This window comes from Lepisma saccharinum, chromosome 12, assembly GCF_977018435.1.
Source record: "Lepisma saccharinum chromosome 12, izLepSacc3.1, whole genome shotgun sequence".
Classification (NCBI taxonomy): domain Eukaryota; kingdom Metazoa; phylum Arthropoda; class Insecta; order Zygentoma; family Lepismatidae; genus Lepisma; species Lepisma saccharinum.
Window position 1 is genome coordinate 34,123,321 of NC_139240.1, and position 27,377 is coordinate 34,150,697.

A 27,377-nucleotide genomic window follows, 5' to 3' on the forward strand; every position below is an offset into this window, starting at 1 on the left:
AATGGACAGCAAGACGTATGACAAGCACATTCAGGAATGGGTATTTCCAAATCTCCTTCCACGGACCGTCATTATTCTGGACCACAGCCACAAGAAAGAACAGCTTCCCACCAAATCATGGAGGAATGATTTGCATTCTTGTATTGAACAGTGCCCGTTCCGTTGATCTCTAACTTTTATTGCGACGTGTAGTACTTCAGCGGACGCTCGATGCGCGCTGGAGCTTTCTTTTACTACACACCATGCAGCAAAACTGTCGCCATAAGCCCTATACTGAACTCTTATGTTGGGCTCACCAATAGAGAAGAGGATAGACGAAAAACACACAGGGCCTTCCCGATGGTGCAGTGGCAACGTCGTCGCGTTGTGCCCCGGGTTCGATACCCGTTGGATCCCATTTTAAGCCCAGTCCGGCTAAGTCTATCTGTGCATAATGTGAGCTTAAAGCATGGATTGAACCAAACGAGCAACACACATGCAAAGGCGAAACAGATAGGCCAAAGTAGCCTGAACATGCATGGAGTGAATCACATTGAATTCAGTGGAGCATCGTAACAGTACTACACAAAGAATCAAATAGGAAACTAAGGAAGATTAAGGAAGCTGCTTGCATAGCAATGGTCCCAAACCTTTTAAGTCAGTCCAGTGTAGAATTCAAGCGAATATAGCAATATAAATTGTAGCATAAGTGGAGGAAGAATTAGTTTAGAATTCCCGATTCGGACACGGTCCGTGACGTCAGAGAGAGCACACAGATATGTTCTTGCAACACTGTTGGCACTGTTCCCTGCTGTTCAGGAGAAAGTGCATCAGCTGGAGTAAAGAAGGTGTTAAAGACGAATTACATAACTCACTTTCACCTCAGAGAGTAGAGGAGGAGGGAGAATCGTTGGCTTTTCATCAGGCCTTGCAAAGGATCTAATTGCTCCTTGGGTTTATCTGCCGTGGCCTAGTGGTTAGCGGAATTAGAGACTACATCGGCAATATAGAGTGTCAACCAAGCTAACTGCTGGCCTCCCCACAACTTATATCCCTGTGTCATTTCTAAGTACACTGTAACCAAGGACACATTAAAGGGGTCCAGGGGGTCAAAATTAGCTACAAAGTATTAAAATTAATTAATCAAAATGTAATTGTTTACCATTTGTTATATAAGTAACCAATGGTTATTCATTTCCGCTGAATTTATTGGAAGGCATGGAATTTGCCTCTCACGGCTTTGAAGGACAGTTCCAAAGATTTATGCACTCTACTACTTATGAAAAATATGCATGAAATATTAATCAACAACTTTAGTTTTCGTCAATTGTAATAGGAAATTAAAAGTGACCACCGTACAACTATTTTTGCATATTACAATTGGTTACTCTTTTTTCGTTATTCAATAAATATTCAATTCTTTATCTATTTGACATTCATTTCCTTGCCAGGGCAGTTGTTTTTGTGCAAATCTTGGCGATCTTAACTACACGTAAGCTTGATATGGAATACATTATTTATCGTCTTTTAATTACATATTTACATATTTAATTAATATTAATTTAATATAATTATGCTAATTATTTTATTATTGTTGTTGTTGTTATTATTATTGAGACTCTTGGTCGGACCCCCGCCGCCCGAAATGTGTTTCTAGATACATGCCTGACTGTAACTTCTCGGTGCAATTTTTATTGTGAACTTACAACGAGATCTAAGGTGCCGAAGTTGTGAGCAAGTCAGAGGATGGCTTGATAACTCAGTGGTAGACATGGACGTACGCAGGATTCTTTCCAGGCAGGAATCAAGCCTGTTAATGTTTTACAATGAGGCGGGGTGGGGGCAAACAACACTCCTCCCCTAATACTCGAACAACACGCATTCCGCTTGAAGTTATCATGCTCCTGTAACGACCTTCTAATAATTAGCACAAATTCCCGTGACTGAAATGAAATTATATGCGTTAAATGTATAATTTCAGGTTGACATTCATTCTCCTTTGGGCCGTGGCCTCATTACGGACATCAATGGTGATTTAAAACTCACTTGACCTACCTCACCCATTGAATAAGAAAAATAATAGCCTTATTTTTAAATACTTCGAGTATTACTGTTAAAGAATGCGTTTATTGTAGGTATACGTGTATTTAACACCAATATATTATGTAATTATAATTGCATCAAAATAACAGTAATCTCTTAGCTTCGATTGCTACTTGATTTTGTGATGTTTGTATTATATTATGCAGCAATATTCAAAGATTTCTTCCTTGGAAGCTTCTCTAGCTGCACTTTTGAAATCTACAATTCCTACTTCATTCAATGCTTCCTTGTACGTACATTGCCATATAATTAACTGTAGGCTTAAACTTATTGAATGATGAAAACCATTTCTATTTTTCTTTTCAACTACTATATATTTTTATACATTTCTTTCATCTTCTCTACAAATTTCTATCATATTTTTACTTTTATTGAATCGATAATTATCCTCCAACAATTTAATTATATTCTCTTATCTTGTGCTGCCATCTATTTTCTTTTCCGAAACTCATTTCTTTCCAATGGGAAATATCTGATTGGTAACATTTCTTTTTAAAACAAATAGCCGTGCTTACGTAATCAAAATTAAGGTTTTGGCGCTTCTCAAGGGGGAACCCCGATTTGGCGCCCCCTAGGGCGGCGCCTCGGCAATTCGCACGCGTTTTTTCTTTCTTTATGTCTGTCAGTTATGCTTCTCTTCTCTTTCTCTCCGTTTCTCTCATTCTCTACCCCTTCTTTCGTCTCTCTTTATTTCTGCCTCCAAAACACTTTTTCTCATTATCATATGTACAAGCAAATTGTCCATCACCACGTTTACTCCCTTTGTTTTATGCAACGAGAGCTTCAAGAACTGACACAAAACACCAAACAATCTGAACCAGTATACGTAAAACTACAGTCCTTAAAAATACGTAGGATAAAGATAAAAACCAACGAAACTAGTCATGGACAATTTGCTGAGCAATAGTCATGGATCCCGCTGTACAGCCAGCTTGTCCAAGTTAAGAATGGCGCTGTAGTCGCAGGGCTCACAGGCACGAGAGAAAGGGAAGCGAGGGTAGAAAACAAATGACTGTGCACTTAGTTCAGGAATTTGTCGGGGGTGTTCTTATCATGGTCAAGCTGTAAACATTATGTTAACATATCTAACTTTTCGAATTGGACTCTAAATTTTCTAAGAACACCCATCTCGAAGGTCTGGCCCAGTCTCGATTTGATTGGGATTTTTGTTGTTAGTGTCGCTTCTCTGCTACGTTTGGCAATTTTCAACGATGAGGATGAGTGATGATACAATGAAATTGATGAAGAGCACTCATAAAGAACACCCATACCCAGACCTGGATTCGAAACCAGACCCCTTTGTAGCGCTCTGTGCCAACTAGGGATGGACAAATCCGGATAAAATATTATTATCCGAATTTTAAATATCCGAATATACGGATATTCTGTTATCCGGATATCTGAACTGTCCGGATTAAGCAGATATCCAGTATCCGTCTTATCTGGACATTTGGATTATCCGAAATATCCGGATTATCCTAATTAACCGGATATCCTATACCTATCCGTCTTACCTGGATATTTGTATTATTCCTATCCGAAATATCAGGATTATCCTAAATATCCGGATTATCCTAATTATCCGGATATCCGTCTTACCTGAACATTTGGATTATCCGAAATATCCGGATTATCCGAATTATTCGGATGTCCTATATCCGTCTTATATGCACATTTGAATTATCCGAAATATCCGGATTATTCGAATTATCCGGATATCATATATCCGTCATATCTGGACATTTGGATTATCCTAAATATCCGGATATCCGAAAATGTGTATTATTCGGAAAGATTTTTCCGGATATTCTGATACCGGATTATCTGTTGCATCCGAAACGGATATCGGACAATTTGAAAACCGGATTTTATGGCCATCCCTAGTGCTAACCACTCCGGCATGGAGGTCGGCGCCTTAGTCTCGAGTGATTGTACATGGTGTAGATTACCACCAAAGAAGCCAGTCGCCTTACACGCATGGATTCACTCGACTTGCTCCATGTGCATGAACACTGAACATATGAGCGAGGCGAGAAAGCATAGATTTTGCCCTTCACGGACTGTAAATAAACAACTCCCGTCGCGACAAAAAGAAAACATTCTTTTTATGATCTGCTTCACGGTTCTGCGAACAAACGACGTTCAGAATTTGCAACCGACGTCACAGATGGCTATTCTCAGTTTCCTTCAGGATGCTTTGCCCCCCCCCCAACTCCCTCCATGGCAAACGCCAACAACCTTGATGCATCTGCCACGTGCTGTAGGGGTTAAAGAGTTTACGGGCAGCTCAAGATTAAATTCTCACCCTAGCTAGTTAGATATTTGGCGTCCACCTTACGCTCCAAATTGGAACCTTGGCCATGTTGCATATTTATAATTTTAATTAGTAATGAAGACCTTTGTCTCATGTCTCATGTCTATGTTGAGCTGTTGTTATGTCTTAATCTTACTGACATAAACATAAATACACATGTCAAGATTGGAATTTCATAAATACTGTAAGTACGTATATTTAAACTGATAACAAGGTGGATTTACATCTTAACACATAAATTCATACATCAAGATACATAAAGAAGGTGCATCATAGTTACTATGCACAGACTATTACATTGGCCATATCTGCCAGTCAGTGGTGTGCCCAGGATTTTCGAAAGAGAGGGGTTGTGTATACTTTTTCTTGATAGTCAGCTCTCATTTTGCCATATTTTTCTGGCTTTGACGATATTATCTTTTAGAAATACTGGACCAAAGGGAGGTTACAGCCACCATCAAACCCCCCTTGGGCACGCCTCTGCTGCCAGTTCCCCATGCATAATAATGCCTGTTATGGTATATAACAATCTTCTTCTGCCCTTCCAGAGAAAACAGAAACTCATGAGGGATAAAATAAAAATACTCTTGGCCTTTTTATTCTTTGAGATTTCTTTCTTCCCATTAACGACGTTCCAAGATTACTTCCTCCCTTCGAAGACGAACTGGTAGCATTGTCTTCTTCTCCTCAGCTTAGTTTCTGTCGATGTATTTCATGTTTAATTGGAGGATATAAATATGCCTGATATGCACTATCATCATATTCCTGCAATTCTTCTAACTGATTTGAATCTCCCGTTTCATGAATAAATAATCTTTAAAAATTAATAGTGTAAATTTCTGTGCCACTTTCTACATCTCCCTCTTTATACACAGCAATACTGCATGTTTCAATAATTTCTCCTTTTCGGTATAGGGTCATTCCATGCCAAATCAACCGATAAAAAATATTTTTGAACCTTTAGGATTCAGATTTTTTAGACATTTCAAGTGTTTCTAAGATTACAAAATTCAAATACCACAGTCATGTTGCATTTCACATCAAAGCTCATTACAAGCAGAAGAGAATGACACCAATTCGAGCTCTGTAGGTCAAATTGTTTTTGATCTACAGCTGTTTAAAGATTTCAAAATATCGTCAAATTTGGGATTTTTGCTTTTTTGAAAGAAAACCACCTGGAACGGTACAAAATAAACGAATCCTTATATTTCATTACCTATTTAAAATTTCCACACCTAAGCTACCATATACCACCTACCACACTATTCTTGCCTGTATAGTATGTTTAATATAAGTATTTGAAATTAGGGCGTTTCAATACGGACGCCCTGTATATCCGGGGCAAGAAATTAACATTAACAACAATACTAATTAAAGCATGGAAAGAGATTATAAACGACAGAAAGGGGGGGATTCAAACGTTTACTTTCCATGTTATTTAAACAGTTATGAAAGCATAAGAAGTATAGAAAAAAGTAATTCACGGTATTTTCAGAGACAGAAAGAGAGAGACAGAAAGTTATATTTTTATATTATTTGCTTGCTGGTATAAAATCGAGAGAAGATTAATAGAGGTACAAAAACGTTATTGTGTGCTTAACAAAAAGAATATGAATACACATAATTGTATTTTTCCATTGTTTCACACGAAAGAGAATTTAGAACAAAATATTAGAAAAGGAATCATTAGAAATGGATTGATTAAACACTTTAATTTTAGTTTTGAGGTATTTGTAGAGGAAATGGCAGATTTTTTTTTTTCAAAGAGGGAGGCAAACGAAACATATCTCCCCGTAATACTCTTACCCCACGCCATTCTAATAATAATTAACATAAATTCCTGTGACTAAAATGAAATAATGTGTGTGAAATTGGTTGATATTAAGTTTCCAAGCGGGCGGGGGGACGTGGCCTACCTTGCTCCCCCCTCCCAGAAGACCATGGTTAACATGAAAAGTGACTACGTCTACGAACGAATCCAAAATTCAGATACTGGTAGACATACAAAGGTAAACTTTGTTGTCTCGAAGTGCAGCAAGCGGCCATCGTGGCTTACTGGTTAGCACAGTGCGCTACGACGCCAGGGGGTCCTGATTTCGAATCCCTGCTTGGGCATGGGTGTTCTTTGCGAGTTGTAGTCCAGTCCCAATTAGGCTTACTGTGCATAAAGTGGACTTAAATCACCAAATCAATCATTCTTTGCGAGTCTTCATTCATCAGTTTTATCATATCACTCATCCCATCGTCGCGATTAGCCAAAAGAGGCCAAAAAAGCGAAGCTAAATAACAACAACTGAAATCAAAGTGCAGGAAGATAAGGAAAAATTCTGCCCCCAAAAGGTTACGAGCCCTTTGGGGTCAGCACTTTTTACAATTACCCAACACGGCATATTTTTCACATAATCATGAACTTTACTATTCGTAAACTGAATCAAACGTCCTTTCCTCGTTATTCGATAAATATTCATTTCTTTCTCTTTTTGACATTAATTTCCTTGCCAGGACAGTTGTACATAATTTTAGCGATCTTAACTACACGTAAGACGTGGGGGTATATACTGGTTTGGATTTCACTTTAAACTATGCGAGAAAAAATATTACGCTACGAAGTTCAATAGAACAAAATAAACTAACACCTCTGGGGCTGACGCCATATTGAAGACCTTACCATAGAGTTGGAACAACGGACACAGCAACAAATTTGGGTATCATACAGGTCCTTTAATTCACTTGACATTACACAATAATTAAATACGTTTTCACACTGATAAAATACACAAAAGCCCACATCTGATAGCAGTAGCGTACGCAGGATTTCATCAAGGGGGGTGTTATTTCGAAAACTTTCTACAAATTCACATTACCATTGTTTTATTATACTTTAATAAATAATAATAATAAATTAATGAATAATTCTTATATTTAATTAATTAATTAGTTTAATTACTACTAATAATTACTACTAATGCAGCTGCTATTTATGAAAGAAATAGAACAAAATTACATTTCTTTTGTTTCTTTGTTACAAAATAATTGTCTAGTCAAGGGTTATTTGTATATGATAAGTGAGACATTTTAAGTGTGAAGAAAATCCATAAAAGCAAGCAAATATATTAAATTTATTGAAATAATCGATATATGAAAATTATTTTAGGAGCCACGCTGGTCTAGTCTGACAACTTCGTGGGATATCCGGGTTCGATTCCCGGAATTGGTTGGAATTTATCCAGCCTTGTCTCCGCACCCAGCCTCATAGCAATGGGTACCTGAGAGCAACCCTGGGGGATAAAGGCTGCCGGAGCATGGTGCTGATCACATCACCTGCAAAATAGTTAGAGATCGAGAATCTTTGGGGCCCACCACACCACTACGTGTGCCTTCATGGTACGGTACTATATGCACGGGGGAATTTACATTACGTTTACCTATGGAACTCGCCCAGGATGATGATGAAGTGCGAGAATACATGTTGCTAAATTCCACTGAGTCTATGTTTTCGTTGAAAAGTAAGTTTATAGACATTCCAACACATTTATCACTTCTAGGTGATTCACAAAGCACTTCTTCAACATTATTTAATGATGCGGATGTAGACTCAGCATCACTTGAGAGTTCACAAGGGGATGTGAAATCAGTACCGGGAAGAACGTTTGCAATAAGGTCGGCACACTGCGACGAAGCAAGGAATTTTCATAATTCTCGCGAGAGTCACTGCGCGACATTTTGCAAAAAAAATTGCAAAATTGAACTTTGCGGCCGCTTACATTGTGTTTGGAATGTTGTGTTTTTCTTCATGCTGCATGGGAATAATAATTCAAATTATTATTATTATTATTATTATTATTATTATTATTATTATTATTATTATTATTATTACTGTCGCAGATCTTTGACTGTGATAAATTAACCATTTTTAATTTTTTCTACAGCATTTTCCATAATATTTCAAAAGCTCAAGGGGGGGGGGTTAAACCCGGTAAACCCCCCCTTGCGTACGCCACTGTCTGATAGGTTAACTGAAAATGTCCTTCCCGTTGTCGCGAGCCGAAATGCACCATGCCGCTGTGCTATGAATATCGCACTCCCAGAATTCCGCTCTCTCACAAGAAGTTCCCATCAGGAGTAAAAAGAAACAAATGAGGAGCGGAAAGCAAAATTACATACAATCTTAAACATGTACTGAACCCTCCAAATACCAATGTATATGGTTTATATGGAGTAATAATATTCTAGTCCAGTCCCGATTAGCCTACACGTAAGGTAAATAATAAATATACAACACGTGCTGTTATATCTCTATTCTTACATTGCCTTTTAACCTATTCATCTAATTATAACAATACAATATTAATTAATTTACATTTTATAAAGATTAGGTCTACAAATTATATTAACGTATTAATTTAAACATGTATATAATCCTACCGAAATATATTTCTAGAAAGCTGCCTGTTTTGGCACTTAATTTACTCCTGTAAAGAAAAGCATTGGCTAGAAATTGGCTCGAAATAAAATATGATAATCAACGCGTACTCAACAAGCTTTTTAATGATCTCGGATATGTATATTATTCATTCATGGTGGCATTCCCAGGATTCATTATTCATAAAAAAATATTTTGTTCAACTAAATATGTTAAATATTTAAAACGCTCGTAACTATTTTCATTTCATTATCGGCTAATCACATCTTTCGTGTACAAATCTCATCGGTTTGGATGAATTCCTAAATATTAATAAACAAGAATGCAACTCATCTCTGTTTTTCTTTCATCGAGCAACAAAAAACAACCAAACACTCTGAAACCAAAGACAAAAAAACTCTTTCTTGCCAAACTCGCAGATTATCTTCACACGACCAAACTTTCGCTTTGATTGGCTGTTACTAGAGAATCTAGCAGAGAAGCCAGTTTACAATTAGAACACGGTCTAGTAGCCAAAACCAGCCAGTCCAGCGCCAACTAGGGCATTCCTACTGGAAATCCAGTTCCGTGCTATTCGCCCTTAAGTACAATCCCGTTCCCCTGAAACACACGGGACGAAGAAAAGGTACAAAAATATCAACCGACAATTTCCTCAGGGTTCGAAATGGACCGGAGCGAACCGGAACGACGTTCCGGTTTTATTTGATTTGATTTATTTCCGTTTGTTTGTTCATATGTAGTACAAAATGTACACTGATATTGAACAGATCAATCTTACATAACTAAACACTTAAAATATTACATTTTGCATTACATATAAATATAATACGGCCTCCCCGATGGCGCAGTGGTAGCGTTGTCGCCTTGTAATCAATGGGTCCCGGGTTCGATACCCATGGAGGCACAGTGGCTCGGATCCCACTTTAAACCGTAGGTCCAGTCCCGATTAGCCTTACTGTGCATAAAGTGGACTTAAAACACCAACTCAAATAAATATAATACACAATACTGTTTAAACACATAATCAATCAAGATGATTGTTACAAGCTGCTACAAACGTAGTAAAGAGAAACAATTCCTTATAATTTGTACGTACATAGATGAGACAGAATAAATTATTGCAATACTTGTTCAGGAGTATTTTATGTATTTATAAAAATAGAAATAAAGAAATCATGATTATGTACCTTAAAATTTAATACACTTGATTTTATGATTCATAAATTCGATCCAGATCAGAGATTAGGAATTCTTTTGCATCATAAAACATATTCGACATTAATATTTTATTTATTGCTGTTTTTTTATTTCTTGTGGTACTTTGTTGTATATCCTAGTGAATTTTGTGTTTTTTTGTGCGAACTGAGCTTAAATGAATTTTTTTTTTTACCTCTGGTATTGTATTTATATATATCCAGATTTTCGAAAACATGTTGACGTATACGACACATCTATGAATGGGTTTCAAGTATGTGTGCATGAAAGGCCGTGGCAATATTTGCATTCTTTAATGATTTCCTTTGTTTTGCCATACAATGAGGAAATGACTTTTAAATTATTATTATTTTTTGCCAAAGAAACACTTTTTGCAATTTTGATGAATTGTCCCCAAAACAGACTATATAACAGCACTGGATGTATTTGTCCAAACTAAACTGTTTTTAATTCATTTATAAATTAAACATTTTCTTAAAATTTTCATCCATTCCATGAAAGATTTTGATCAATCCACACACCTAAAGGATTTGTATTATTACATTCAGCTTGGCTAATAAATTCTCAATTTTCTTGTTACGTTCGAGATTTGTTCCAGTTCATTTACTATTTTAGATATTTCACTACATTTTCCTTTTCAATGTGAACATTTTCTCCAAAAATAGTGTTGTTCCCTAAAAAAATTGCTTAAATTTGAATTTATGATGTTCATGCAATAATTAACACATATTATTGTGGCTAAAATGAAATTATATGTGTAAAATACATACTTTTTGGTTGACTTTCATTTTCCGGGGGGGGGGTAGCACGGCCCCCCTTGCCCCCACCTTCCGGACGTCCATGGAGGTGTGTATCTGCAATAGAGCAAAGTGGCATTCGGGCTGTATGTGGAAAAAATAGTAAACAAATAACCATTAGAATCCTACGTTTAATATTTTATTGGGTGTACAATCTTTATGATGATTTACAAAAATTAATGAAACACATGCGTGTAAAATACATTAATTTTCACATATTTTTCCCAGAGTTATTGAAAAAAAAGTTAAGAACAAAAATAAGTTTGTGAACAAAGTGTCAAGCACAATTTTGGAGTTTTTATTGTAAATCCTCCGAGTTTCTACTGATACGCATGTGCCTGCATAGCCTAATACAATTTCTTGATGTCTGGTTGTTCACTTGAAACTTTCATGCGGATATTCGGCTCCAAATTTAGTCTATTTCGGTGCTTGTTTTTTAGATACACCATGGATGAAAACCCCCCTCCGAGCTGATTGCGTACCCCCTTCAAGTAGTTCATGTACCCCTTGGGGTACACTTACAACAGTTTCAGAAACACTGAAACATTCATATAAGATTCCACTCTACATGAAAATGGTTGTTGCAGCGAGGACGTTTAGAAGAGTATGATGACGTGTATAGTGCTTTCATCTTTTGTGGATTATGGCTTTCGTTTTTATCTTTTATATTTGTTAATTATATTTGTCGTGTCCTGTATATTCGATTTTTCTCACAGATTAGTCCAACAGTAAATTTTCAATTCAGTCAAACATTAAATCCACTCATTTATACGCAAAATAACAATATGGAAATATATTTTACTTTACACAAATTGATTTTTTATTATTAAAACAACATTTAGGATTTATACATTTAATTCAGTTATTTCCCTCTGACTAGCATCCCTGATTTCCGTCTGTTGAAATTTTAAAAAAGGGAGGAAAATTCCAGAAAACTCGTGTCCAATATATGCACATATTTTAATATTAACTATTATTAATTGTTATATCGCATCATTTCACTTGTTATCTCATGGTCTAGTAACCAGACAAAAAGGAAAACATGCAAGCGTTCCGCCTCCCCGGTGGCGCAGTGGTAGCGTCGTCGCCTTGTAATCAAGGGGTTCCGGGTTCGATACCCGATGGAGGCACATAGTGGTTCGGATCCCACTTTAAACTTTAGGTCCAGTCCCGATTAGCCTTTTTGTGCATAAAGTGGACTTAAAACAGCAACTCAATCAATCAATGCAAAGCATTTCGTTTCTACCCTGAACTTCCTTCATTTATTGTTGTCACTGATTTATACAACAGTCTTTTTCTTTTGACTAAAAAAGTGGCGCAAGTTATTCATCTAGCTTGAGTTTGTGACATTTCAGAGATTAACGTCGCTTCACCGCCTGAAATATTTGTTGCGCTTATAAAGGCAAGAAGACTGGGGTTGGAATGTCAATTCGATCTTCAAATCTCGTACAATTGACACCGCATGAAGGAACAGATGTTATTCTCTACTGCTCTCTACGTAGACAGAGTATTTTCTGTGTTACGATCAATAAAAGACACCCCCTATTCAATTCCATCCCGGTCGTAACCCTCCCGACCTTGCCACCCAACGTCGCTTTCTTGCCAGCAGCCGTCCAAATATCATGTGAGCGCACAACGTGGCAACAGCGCAACCAATGGCCATCATTTTCAAGAGCCTGGAGGTCGAAGTAGTACGCGGCCTTTACCACTAGGTGGCAGCTGTTGCGAGATTCGCGTCTACTGGGCGAGTTGTACACAAAAGCGTGAAGTTAGTTTTTTTGACAAGGACGAATTTTTCTATGTGATGTACTATTTTGTGTGTACATTTGCGTTCGTGTGTGGTCTACTTTAATGCCTTGTTATGTGCTTGTGCCGTGAGACAGCTGATAAATCGTGGAAATAACGAATAGTGTTATGTTTAAGTGACGACTGTGATTATCGAGTTGGTAAGGACGTCATTTTTTTCTCACTTTGTTGCTATTGCAATTTATGTTTACATTATTGTTAGTTTCAAATGTTGGGCAGAGATTTCAGTTTGCCTCATCTGCTTGAATCTCTGTGTGTGTGCAGGGAGAATAGTAACTCGGGCAAATACTCTCTCACAACTACAAACAAAACACACGATTGTTTGCACACTCTAGCATGTGTTCTGCTTTGACAAGGATTATGTTCGTTCGTAGCCTACTTTCTGTTAACACGAGTAGTGAACCTTTCCCTGTTAAACTGCATTGCTGTGTCGAACTTGTGACATAACAGTGGCAGGGACAAAATGCATGTATGTTCGAAATAAGCCCTATTAATGCATGGCTGAATGTGGCTGCGATAATACCATCATCTTGTTTACTACACACGAACAACTGAACATCGTCGGCCTTAAAGATGATGTACTCATGTGAGGTGAATAGAACAGAATTCAACCAGTGCATTTTTTTAAATGGCAATTCTTCAATGAAAGAATACGTGGTATATAATGCATAATAATCTGTTTATGCCCGAATATACGAAATTCAGTAGAAGATGCAGATGTATGTCGTGATGACAGCAGGTGTCGATGGAATGATGAACTTTTCGTGTGAGAGTTATATATTTTTAATAGTTTCTGAATGATGCGTTCGTTATCCACTCTCGTAATTCTATTTCAATTGACAGCCAATATGGACAATAGTATTATGGGATGAAATTCATATTTTTCAAAATTAACTTACGTTATCCTCCCTCCCCCACATTTCACATGATACCGACATTATCAATTATTATGATATAGGTATATTTTGATTTTTATCTTATGGATATATTTCTTAGATTGTATAATTCGAATAATTTATGTAATATTTTAATTTCTTGATTTGTGTGTGAGGTTTTTCAGATATGATATTCTTTTTCACTTAAGAAACTTCACTTATTTTTTCCCACTAGATTCAACCCATACATATTCCTGTTGTGCAACAACCCCCCTCTCCCAAATGAGGGAAAATATGAACATCATATGTTCTTGATACGTATGGGTTTAAGAACACCAGGTCAAAACATACTTCATCAAGCTCTTTGCAAAATATTTCAATTTAGGCAAACTTACCATTCTACTTGATGTCAGTATCACTGCATATAGTTTAGTTTAGTTTATTTGCATCCAAGGACTACCGGTGTGTACAAATTAAGTTACTAGTTTACTATCCTTTGGACAGATTCCTTCATTTCTACAGAAGAAACTACTTACCATAATAAGTTCCTGTAGTATTGTTTAACATCTGGAAGGTGTTTTGTGTGATGTGGAAATTCAACCATTGACGCATAGCCCCACGAACCATTGATACATAGCCCCACAAACCATTTCCGGTAAGGTTAGGTTAGGTAGGGTCACAATAGGTTCCAATAGTTAAAAATTGGTTTCGAAAAAAATATGCGTAGCCTCACACACTATTCTCGGATAGCCCCACACACCATTTTCGCATAACCCCACGAACCATTGACACATAGCCCCACAAACCATTTGCGGAAACGTGCGTTCTTCAGTTACAAAAACACTTTTTTTTTAAAAAAAAAAAAAATGATCAAAAAACGTGAAACACGTTAAGAAATGATCCGCGAAGCAGATAGATAAGTACTAATGTCAAAAATTGACGAAACTCAGATGTTATAGGTGTCTGAAGGATAGTAAACATTTATCATTACAATACAATACTACATTAATAGATTTTACAAATACAAAATACATAGCCAAAAATTGTAAAAAATTGGGTCTTACTCTGGTGTTATATCAAAATCACAAAATAAACTATAACATGAGAAGATATAGAACATTACAGCCTACTTCTAGGTGATACTAATTATCCACCTTCATTTGACATTTAAATTTACAAGAATAATATGTGATTATACTACATTATGTACATTTTGTCTTATGTAAAAGTCGCTTCCATGTATTCAGCTATAGAATAGAGAGCATGCTTCAGAAGCATTGATTTTATTTTGTGCTTTTTATTTTATTGATGGCTAGGCACTTTCGTTCTCAGAAAATATTTTATGCATGAGAATTTAATCATGTCAGGGTCCCTCCCCTTGATACACATTATTTTATCATAAGACACTCAACATTAGTTGTGCATTATGTAAATATTTCTTGTGAAGATGGATTGTTTTTCATCTGTCATCAAATTCTTTCATTTAGAGTTTATTTTTAGTGTTAGATGAGTTAATTTTAGATATTAACTTGGCATACAGAAGTAATGACTACCGTGACAGATCTTTCCAACTAACTTTATGTTTGTGTTTGTTAGTATATTTGCATAAACATAGGGTTACCAGACGTCCGATTTTTCCCGGACATGTCCTACATTTTGAGCGTCACATAATATTAATTAGGAAAATAGGTTAACAGAAGAAATCATGCAAGTTACAAATCTACGCTTCCAAACTCAATAGTGAAATTTATTTTGATTCAGTCATTGAATCATTGCCCAAAAAGAGAAAAAGTTTGTCCTGCTATTAAACAAACAGGAAAACGGAATCACTTAATGAACAAAGTTTTGGGACCACTTTCTGATAATGCACTGTTCAATGCCTGAGCAGAATTTCTTGCCTTAGGGTTTATACTGATGGAACAAGGTGTTGCCCATTCTTATTCAATATAATTTGATTGTAAAACAGGGGTATAGAGAACAAAATTATTCAGGGTGTCTGCCAGTAAAGAAAGTCATGGTAGTCAAGAAAAAGTAAAGAAATTAACAAGTAGGTCAAGAAGTCAATAAAAAGGCAATAAATTATTCTTGTGGTCAAGAATTTTTACTATCATAATGACTGATTGGTTGATTTAGTTTATTTTACTTCACTTTTTTCTGTCCCTTTGGCTAATCGCAAAGATGGGGATGAATGGTGGTAAGATAAGATGGATGAATTGAGTCACAAACATATAGGGACAACCGACACAAACCCCACATAAGATTATACTGGCTGTGAGTCCAGACGTCAAAGCCTCGCTTGTCTGCCAAACACAGTTCAGGATGCATTAATACGAGAAAGCAGATCTAATTCTCTTCTTAAATTCAGCTTCCGTTTTCATCTTAACTGGCCTTTTGGTAGGGTTTTTCATTAAATAAATATTTATTTTCTTAATTACTAATTTTCAACTTTACCTAAGTAGGGGCCGAATAAGTAGACATTAAGAAAAACTGAAAAAAGGTATAGAAAAATCCAGAAAAAGTCAAGAATTCTGGATGTGTTATTTTGGTAGACACCCTGGACACTACTCAAGATGAAACTTCTCGAACCATTTACAATTACGGTAACTGCTGGATATTTGTTCGCCATTAAGTGTCATAATTCAAATGTTGCGAGAGTACTTTCATTACCATCAACACAACAGAAATTATTTTTTCATAAAGTCTGTAAAATGTTTGGTACTGGTCCCTATAATTTCAAAGAGTTTGATTGTCCACTCTAACATAAATATAGTTTGGCTAAACCTGAAATTTTGATAATAATTGTCTCCTCTGAGAAGTACCGCTTAAATCATGTAGTGAGAGGTGCATTGATTAGCATGATTGCAAGTTTTGAAATTTTGCATTTAAAAATTCATTAAGAATTCATTTTTCTAAAACTGAAAAGTGTCACTTTTCAACTACTTTCTAAAGTGTTCTATAGAAATATGTACTATTTATTGAGAATGTTTTGTGTCCTACATTTCCCTTACAGCGATCTGGTAACCCTACATAAACATACATATTCAACATACAGAGCATATCTAGATTAATTGCAATTATACCTCTAAAGAAGCACAGTATATCTGTACCTATGAAAATCTCAATCTCTTCTCTTATTGGGGACGGAACAACCTGCATGCTTTACTTCAAGATGGGAAAGACATCCGTTTTTTTGTCTATCAAGGATACAATATTATTGTTTGATGACATTAAAAAATATATGACAATATAATAACATAAACCTAACAAAAATATAGTTTTCGAAATAGCTTTTAAGAAACTTAGGATTCTTGACATAATGATCATTTCTTTATCACATACTGTCAGCCTGAACAGCAACTATGACAGCTGTATAGGGCCCAGAGGCCTCAGACCTGTCCAGAAGTATGTATTTGCAATTTATGAGCTTGTGCCATTAGAAAGCATGTAACGAGATACACCACTTCAAATAACAACACTGTTTGGACTAACAGTATTTATTTCGATTATAGACCAGAGCTGGAGATATGCTGGAAGGCATTGATAGTATATCATCAACAATAATTAAGATATTGTGGGTGGGGGAAGATACACTATAAAATATTTGGAATTATCATTTTAACTTTTCTATGGGTATTTAAGTTGACTTTGCCACTGGCTTTTTCTAAGATTTTCAGAACGTTGTTTACTCAAAATTTCAGGAGGGGCTGTAGCCCCATCACTGCCTCCCTTCATAAAGTGCCTAAGTCAATTGAAAACTTGGATAACATATAAATAACTATTGTAAGGGTTGTGAGTAGCACCAGTATCTACAGTGTGTGATGTGTGCAATAAGGTTACATTTTGTGCATACATTAATTCTTTTGTAATTGTGCAGAAACAATTTTTGCCTTTCACACATGAATACTTGCTTTCTAATACTGTGTAACTAACTTCTAAAGGTGATTAACTACATAGAACAGAAAAATATGGCCATGGCTGCTATAATTTTATTTTTTCAAAAATAGTAAAACTCTTGACATTATGCAATCAGTATAATATTGGCATGTGCATCACCATTGCAGAATGAAGTACCATACCGTTGTATTTTTTATAGTTTGCACTTAGATTTTATATTTATTGCAGGGTGGCGTATTATGCACGAATTCTGCTTGAATTTTTCTCCGTAAATTTTATTAATCCAAATCCCATTGACTTTATACATATTTATAAATGCCAATCCGTTAGTGCCCTTTGCAGGACAATCTATCTGAGGGACAGAAGATAATTGCAACATAAGATATCTTGAAAATGATTACGTAAATTTGAATTTGAAACAATTAATTATTTTTTCGTAAATTAATGTATCCCGTAACATTTGTGACTTGTGTTTGTAGATGTATTTCGAGTCTTTGAGTATGTAAAGTGGCAAATATAAACTACACACCTTAAATTAAATATTTTAAATGTATGCACCCGTTTAATTTAAATTGAATTAGAATTTTTGGAATCACACAGACCCTTTATATTGTTAATTTGTTTGGTATGATTTTACAATACCGGACACTTTCCCAATTTCTTTCATATTTCACATACTCACTAATTTAGACCTCTTAATCACGAATCTGTAGTTAAAATTTGGCGCTCAGGTGTGGAGCTTGCAAAATAACGTGTAGAAGGTTGTGATTTTACAATACAAAAAGGCATAATTTCGTTAATAATTCGAATACTCACGAATTATGGAGTCCTGATGACGTATCTGCTGTTAAGATTTGGTGGTCACGTGTAGAAATTGTAAATTAATGTGTAGAAGTTGTGAAATAACGTTGTGAATTACCATGGTCATTGTCGATACATAAAGAACGAAGATACCATGTTTTCTCATGTGAACAAGTGATGTTCACAATTCGTTACGTTGCGTTCAGAAGGTTGCTAAAGTGTTGTGTGATAAGTGAGACCCATTATTCGTTACGTTGCGTTCAGTACTCAAGAAGGTTTATAAAGTGTTGTGCGATTAGTGATACCCTCAGTTCGTCAGTTGTTCATGTGAGCAAGATGGTGTATTATGAAGGAAGAAAGTAATGTCCATTTTTCCGTAAGTTTTGCTTTGGGAAAGCCATTCTTTTAGTCAGTTTAGGTTGGGTAAATAGTAATAATATGGATGCATTCATTCATATTTCTCATACTCACTAATTTAGGAGGCTTGATCACGCTTCTGTGGTTAAAATTTGTCGCTCAAGTGCTACGAAACTGACATTTTTTTTAAGGTGCCTGGTCGCAATTAGCCTTAAACCACTCGAAGGATGCATGGCTAGCCCCATGAACCATGCACGCGTAGCCCCACGAACCATGCAAGGTTAGGTTAGGCAAACATAGTTAAATTTTGGGGTCGTAGTAATATCAGGAATATATATTTCGTTCTTTAAGTATTCGAAACGCAAAATCTTGTGATAAATAATGAGCAATTGTGCAGTGTCGGTTGCGATCACTGACCCCCTTATTTTGCAAGTTCCACACGTGAGTGCCAAATTTTAACTGCAGATTCGCAATTAAGAGCCCTAAATTATTGAATATGTGAAAGTTGAACGAAATTAGGGAAGTGTTCGGTATTGTAAAATCGCTCAATATATTTGTGTGTTGGTGAGAGACGGAAATTCATAATGTTGAAATACAGAAAACATCTGCTTGTACCCTTGAATTTTTTGAAAATTCGTCTTGTCAACCGGGAATTATGCTTGAATTTAATTGTTGTCCTAATGTGGCCATCCTGTACTGCCACTTTTGGCTAATCATGATGAAGATGAGCAATTAGATTAAATTCATGAATGAATAATCGTAAAGAACAAATCATGCCATGATTTGAACCTGAAAACTTCAATGGCAAGGTTGAAAGACTGCCATCTGGCTGGCAATATTACTGTAGTAAATCTGCTCTCAAATGTATTCACTTAATTTAAAATGTCCCTGTTATCGCCTCATATTAATAAAACTATATTATATGCCTCCCAGCCTCCTCATCTTTCAACATCATTACTGATGAAGATTCCTTGAAGAATCTGTGAGGGTATTTAAAAAAAAAATAATGCTTGCTAGTTTTGAAATCTGAAAAGACATAATGTTTTCCTATCAGTTTTTTAAATTTTAATATTTTCTTTTACATTATTTTTTGTCAACAGTCAATAGGCTATATTTTAAACTTGCAAGGCATGTAACTGCTCCATGTTGATGTGCTCCATGTTGGGATGATTAGTAGCACGAACTACACAATCACGGTCATGTTCATTTGTTTCATCCCTCGTATAGTTCTCTCATTGCTCAACTATGGCTCCTACGATTTAAATGCTTTCAGTTCTTGTTTTTTTAAAATTTTCTTGTTTTCATTCCAATGTATAAGGGGTGACCTCCTTCAAAAGCACCCAAATGTCAATCTCTCTTCCATGTAGTGCACCCAAGCAATGTTCTGGCACCTAACTCGAAACTGGTATAGAGCATGCTACAATGCCTGGGATCCTGGGTTCGAATCCCAGCCTTGAGTGTTCCTTCATCAATTTCATTGGCAGAAAATCTACACTATATAACAAAAATCAAATCGAAGCTAGTAAAATAATCTGTGGGATCTTGTATTTGTTCTGTTTGTTGTTCATTTAGATGGTGAGTATCGTTTACAGCCGCAGTTTTTATCAATGCCATGGTGTTTCCAATTCTTGTCGTGCAATACAGTTTTTTATAGTGGTGTTACAATTTCAGGGTTGCTACGCATCTGGAAAACAGGGAATTTTGCAGATCGTCTGGAATTTGCATGCATTTTGGAGTCTGCAAGAGAAAATGTTGTAAAATGAACAAGCAGTTCACTTCCACTACTGGATTCAAGTCTTGTGATTTCACTCCCAAAAAATATCAGTTTAGAAATTTGTTTCTGGAAATGTCAGGGAATTTCATAATAAAAAAATCTTAGCAACCTTGAATTTGTTTTTAACTGTGTTTTGGTTTGTTGGTCAAGAAGTTCATCTCTTAAATATTTGTTTATTTTATTGACTTACGAGCAAGTAAATTGATTTCATAATTATTTAATTAATGGGATTACGTTTCTATAGGAGGGTGCAGATAGTATTAGTACTGATGCATGCATTATGATTTTTAATAAACAAACGAATCAAGGCATGTAACCATATGGAAGTTCATTATTTTAAATAAATTGGTTTTTCTTTCAACGTTGGCATAGTAAGATAAATAACAGTGAGGATGGTTGATGCACAAAACAATGATTAATTGAGTTTGTGTTTTTGGTCCAGTTTATGTACAGTATGGACTGGACCTACAGTTTAAAGTGAGATCCAAACCACTATGTGCCTCCACTGGGTATTGATCGTGGAACCCCTTGATTACAAGGTTACGATATTACCACTATGCCATCGGGCTTCAATCATTAATAGGTGTTTAGGTGGGCTTTGGTCCCCAAGTGCTTTTGTGCAGTGCTTTTGTGCATATTCTCAGTCCTTAAAATGGTACACACATATAGTCCATTTATGTTTTTTGTGTGCGTTAGAATGGACATGAGACTTTCAACTGAATAATCAGACTGGTAACTTAGGTTTGCATTGCTTGTAGAACTAAAGGTTGCTGCATAATTGCTCCCTATCGTTATTTAATTTGCATTCACTTTTTGTTGTAAAAGTATTCCAGAAATAATTGTAGAGATCATGAGAAGTCTTGCAGTTTAGTTAATATCAGTGATGATGCAGCTTTGCAAATATGTGATGAAGCTACTGGCAGATTAGTTTAGATGTTTTCGCATGGTTTATCTGCATGCAAATTTGCCTTGATATCTCAAAAACCATTAAAGCTAGAATCCTGAAACAAAATTAAATTTGTAGTTAATGAAGCATACTTTCTATGGTATTCGAGTATGTTTTGCTTAAAATTGCATCGTAAGTACGAAAATTATGGTGGAAATTGGGGTAACAATAGTTAAAAAATTGCATTTTTAAGCCCAATTTTTCAATGGAGGGGCTTAGTCTATGGCTTGATTTTTTGATTTTTTCATGTGTAGACCTGCCTGCAGGGTGTCTGTATATAAAGTATCAGTGCTTAGAAATGCAACCCGTTTTTACAGCATTGGCTCAAACATGGCCCACTTTATTGTTTTTCTGAAATCAGCCTCCTCAGTTTTGAAACGGGAGATACATGAAAAACAGAACAGACTTCATGCATTTCCTTTAGTTTTTCTTGGGTTGGCTAAAAAAGACATCATTGAGCCAATACTTCCCTGAATATGGAGTGTTTCCAGTTGTTGTTTTTTGAACCAATCACAATGGAACCGATTGCTGATTGGTTATTTCCTGCACGTCTGTCATTGAGAAGGCAACCAGGATGGCCTTAAAGTTTCTTGCCATTCATTGTAAATCTTTTCCTTAGAACTTGAAGATGCTTCCTTCCATTTTGAAAATTTAGCATGGGATTGGTCAGTTTTCCTCCCTAACATGTTCTGTCACGAGATATTTTCAGGGTGCAAGCTGCCTTGTTGATGCATTACTACTGAATCTGTGGTACCTTCACATGCATCCAGTTTATATTTGACCTAAAAATACAAAGATCACTCAAACTCCTTGTATGAAAAATACAGGCTAATAAAGCCATGAACCCAACTATGGTAAAGTGACTCATTTTGAAACGTGACCTTAAAACATTTAATTTATTGATTATTATAAGACTGGATTAAAAGTAATTAATTATTTTGCCTGAGTAGCCTTCTTAAGAAACTCTGTATTCAAGGCTCTAACAGTAACGATATGAATTGTAATATATGGCAGACTCTTACCATATTGCTGGAGATTTTAAAATCACATACTGTACTCGCTATTTTTTTAAAAAAAAAACATAAAGAAAATTTCCATAAGCAAACTTGGAATATTATTGAATATTTTTCTTTAGAATTAATTTGAGAATTCAGTCACCAGGTGAAAATTTTCAGGTGACCCTGTATTTGTCTTCCCCTGTCAGTAGGTATTTTAGTAAACATGCAAGATATTTCTTATCAAGCAATAACCCATCAATTTAAAGCTAATAATCATACCAACTGCAGAAATATACTGATATCCGTCAACTTGTCATAACTCTGTAAACTGCAATATTACCTCAATATTTCTACGAGCATATATGTATATGTGTGTGTGTGTCTTTGGCTAGGTTTAGATATTTTGTTTTTTTCTTTTCCCTTTTATGAAATTTGCTTTGTACTATCTTGTGTAGAATTCCTCTATTTTGTTTTTATTCTTTTTATATGTTTATGAAGTCTTGCAGTGTGGCCATGTGGTCTAAGGTGTAAGCTTTGGACTCTGGCTATTCAGGTCTCCTGGGAGAAGCACCAGCCCCCATGGCAGTGTGGTTACGATGCCGGTGGTCTCGGGTTCGAATCCTAGCCTGGGCATGGATGTTTGTGAGTGTCCATTCATCAATTTCATCATATCATCAATCATTCCCACTTCGCAAATTAGCCAAAGTGGCACAAAAAGCGAAGCAAAATAATGCAAATCAACCAATCCTGGGAGAAGCGTAGCAACTTTTCCTGTGGGACTGGTGGCCACCCACCATTGTGAGGCAATTTGGGGAGATTTGAATGAGTACCATAACCCGGTGAGTGGCATAACCTCATCATAGAAAACCTACGCCGATGAGTAGGGGTTCGTCATGTTGACCACACGTCACCCCGTAACTGGTTGAATGATCTCCCACCAGCACCAGCAGTTGGTAGGTAGGCACAGGCTGTTGTGCCATTGGTTATTATTTATTATATTTTTACATGCTTGTGAAAGATTATGTAGATGTTACCATGGTTAGGTGGCAGGGAAGGCTCACAGTATTAACCTTGTTGTGGAAGACAAAATAAATAGATGTAGAAGCTGTGTCTTGACATTTTATTTTTCTTCCAGGTATGTGGCACAAAATTCACGAACCATTGTGACTGAGGCATTAGTGTGGTGGCCTTCAACCACACGCAGAGAGCGGTGAGTACCGTATGGGAATATAATTTTGTTGTATAGATAGAAAATACAGAATGGTCCAGAAAGAAGTTAATTCTAAAGTGTTTGTATCAAAGTATTTGGGTTACCCATTTATGGACCACCCTGTATTATAATACTAATGCCAGGATGCAGTTAAGCTCAATTGTTCTTGTGTGATGCCAGTTTCAAGGGTTCTTTCCGTTGAACCTGGATCTGTTTGAGTTTTTGAATTGCATATTCTCCAAGCTTTCAGCACACAACAGATGACCCATGTTACTTGAAAGTGAGCCTTCAGAATTAAATGCAATCTTTCATACTGAATTGGCATGACAGCCTAAATGTGCCACTTGTCTCTTGTATGCCACATGTACTGGGCCGTTTTCTCAGTATCGTGTCGCTTCCATCTGGTGGTCACTCACAGGCAGTGGAATTTTTTATTATGAACCTGAGGTGCCTGTATCACTTGTCATTTTGGTGTGCAACCCCTGTCAGTTGTCATTTCGGTCTGAAAGGTGCCTATGGATGGGTTTAATTTATTTCTGATCCTTTATTTTTAGAGCAGTTTTTATTTGTTTACTGTGAAGATTTATCTTCAACTTTTGTTTAGTTTCTTCTTAGCCTCACTTCCGGTGTGATGCGAATAATGTGAGACAGGGTGGATGAAAATAATGATTTTTTTTAAAAAAATATTTTTTTTTAATGTAAGTCACAGTTTGTAATTTTTTTAAAAAAAACATGTGTAAAATTGTTTGTGTTTTTTGGCACACTACTTATAGACGTATGTTTTTATTTTATGTGAACGGTGTTTCCTGATCAACCTTTTGTTTCTATAGTCCATAGATGGAATACTATGCTGCATATCAAAAGAACTGCTCATGGCACTGCCTCCATAGTTTCATAGAAGTTAGGGTTTCCTCGATTTAATGCTGTGTCAAAAGGTTAACAGTCTTGTTCCTGTCCTATGATTTGGCATATGCATTATTTATCTTGTATATTTGGGAATTTTCCGATTATGCATTGTTATTTCACCTTGATTGGACGTTTTGTGTGTTTACATATTACATTTTCCTTTCGTATGAGCTTCACGCCATCACTACATATATTTTGTTCCTATGTTTTTCGTTTGAAAAAAAGTATCTAAGAGCCTAATAAACACCACTGGATGATTATGAGATTGACGTACTTTCGACACCATGCAATTGCAGGTGGACATTACTCTCACCAAGTTTTCCTATACTGTAGATTTAAATTCGGTTCGTAAATCGCCTGTTACCAAGTTCGGGGAATGCTGGTGCATCCGTGTATTTTTTATGATGGAAATAAAAAAGTGTTGTTGTGTAAAGTTTGCCTATTGTTGGGAATATAAGATTTTGTTTGTGAATTTTCATGGGTTTTAGCCGACCAATGTTTTTCATAAGTTGCCGCCCCTGTTGGGACTCCATGTGCTGAATATGTTTCACCCAATGAGAAAGCTGCTTAGCAGGCCTTGGCCCTCATAAAACTGTTCTGCCATATGGAGGGAGAGTTAAAGTAAATTGTGAAACTATTGTGCTTTGTACTCTGCCGTGAAAGCACATCCATGGGCACTTGTGAGTTCGAACAACTTTAGTGACCTTTCATGGGATTGTTAGAACCCAGAAGTGTTCATCGTAAGGTATAAAAGAGTGTTCTCGTTCACTTGCATTAACATAGAGTCCAATGTCGTGGACATAGAAGCATGAAAGAGTAGGATTTATTTTGTTTATTTTACTTCTCTCTTTTCTGCCACTTTTGGCAAAACGTGAAGATGATGATGAGTGATGAGATGAAATTGATGAAGTGACACCCATGCCCAGGCCAGGATTCAAACGTGGGATCCCAGGTGCTGTAGCATGCTGTGCTAACCACTCTGCTATGGAGTTCGGCGTGAGAGATTGTAAGCACCCACTAAGAAGGATATTATTATTATTATTATTATTTTTTTTTAAAATGATACATCAACAGCTCAAACCCCTAGACTTTGGAAACATGAAAATTCTTATAAAACAAAAGTCCTCAACATATGGCCCTGTGTGTATTATGCATACTGATGTGATTGTGTTTTACAGATATATCTACATGATTGTGTTTTACGGAGACCTATTCAAAGAGACTAATGAACACATTATTATTCCTATAAATTCTAATAGATATTAGATAAGATAAGATATCTTAAACGAACTAATGCATCATAATTATGTGTTACTCATTCATTCTATCTTGACAACATGACTTGAACTTCACAGTTTGGTTTTGATTTTTTCTATAATTTGATTTGCATTGACACAAATGAAGGATTTTTTTCTTAAATTCTTACCAGTCTTTTCATGACTTTTTTATGCTGGAATGGCCTACCTCGAAGACAATACTTACTCTTTTAAACGTCTGTCTGCTAAAATATTTATCGAGAATTTGAGACATGCAGATCCAATTTAATATGATTTTCTTATTTCCATGTAGACCCCAAGTCACATGTGGTGAACAAACATGCTAGTAACTATATATACATATATGTATGTGGATTTGTGGCTGCACACATTATTGTTGGTAAAATGAGGATGGTGTGATTATCACCAATATCCTGCTACCTCCACCCGACATCCATCCATTGATGGGCTGAATGAGCCCAAGAATTGCTCGTGCTGGAATTAATCAAGCCTGGCTCATATAAGTCAAATGCAAGATGTCCTATTGGCTCAACAAGTAATGAAATCTGTAAGATTCTAAAGCAAGAGTGAGTTATGTAAAGAAAATTCCAATGCTCCCATCAATATAGTGAATTCAATAATCTCTTTATGTTTATAGTTTATTTTTTGACCATTAAAAGTGTTCTGCTCCTTGATGTCTAACTTTAGCATTCATGAGTATTGCAAGGCTGAGTTGAACTGGTCAATCAAATTCACTTTTTCAGTTGCACCAGACTGTTGAATAATTACATTGCCTTAGGAGAGAAGTATTTACCTTGTCATATATTGTTTTCCCAGCACAAAGATGCTTTAACTTAAGTAATGCAAAATATATGATGCTCAAAATGTAGGGCATTTACACTGTTTTTACTTTCAAATTCCTCATGGATGGTGGACATGCAACTAAAGTACACAGCATATCTGGTGCTTGAAAATACCTCAGGACTTGGTAGCATTAGCCTTGTTCTCAGCTGTGAAATCTACTATCACAATAGTTTCTGAGCCTACAATCGTTATCAGATGGATACATTGCAAAAGGAAGTTATAGATGCAATATTTAATAATGATAATTATCAATTCCTCTTTGTTCGGGTTTATTTTGTAATTTGCCCTTGACAACATAATTTTTCCATAGCTATGACAGCATTATTTTGTTGTTGCAAAATGTTGTGTTGCTCTCTTAATTTGTCCTAAGTTGTGGGGGAACTTGTATGTTGCAGGCTGTTCAATTTCTCACAAGATTGTGTTGTTGACTCTGGAAAGAGAGGTGACATGAGAGTGTGGCAGAAATAAAACATGTATGTGTGGTCCTCACTTTGTGACCAAAACCATACGGTCACCTGCATATAGTTTGAAATATCAACTATAATAATGTTTCAGTGTTGGTAAAATATTCTTCCGGAGGATATTTTTTTTTGGTGAATAATAATTTACATTTTGTTTTGTAGTGAAGGTGCTCTAACATATTCAGGAATTTTGTCCTAAAATATAATTCTCACAATGCAGTAGAGAAATGTTTATGCTATCCAAAATTTATGCAAACAATATTTTTTTTAAAAAAATGCACTGGTACATTACTTGACATGCCATGAAGGCATATGGGGTGATGTGATCACACCACATATTCTTGATCTCGGCCATAGTTTGGATGGTGTGATCATGCCTGGCTGCCTTTACCCCTCAG

At 36.0% G+C, this 27,377-nt stretch overlaps 1 protein-coding gene across 10 annotated transcripts in view; it reads left to right on the plus strand.

Annotated features, from left to right (window-relative positions):
* Window positions 1–12,545: 12,545 nt before the first annotated feature.
* Lar (tyrosine-protein phosphatase Lar) overlaps window positions 12,546–27,377 on the plus strand; it is an 833,005-nt gene continuing 818,173 nt past the window's right edge. For all 10 annotated transcript variants that reach the window (XM_083132037.1, XM_083132044.1, XM_083132040.1 and 7 more), the window contains exons 1-2: window positions 12,546–12,777; window positions 23,418–23,492. The gene's annotated coding sequence lies outside the window, so the exon portion shown is untranslated. The remainder of the gene's footprint in view (window positions 12,778–23,417; window positions 23,493–27,377) is intronic.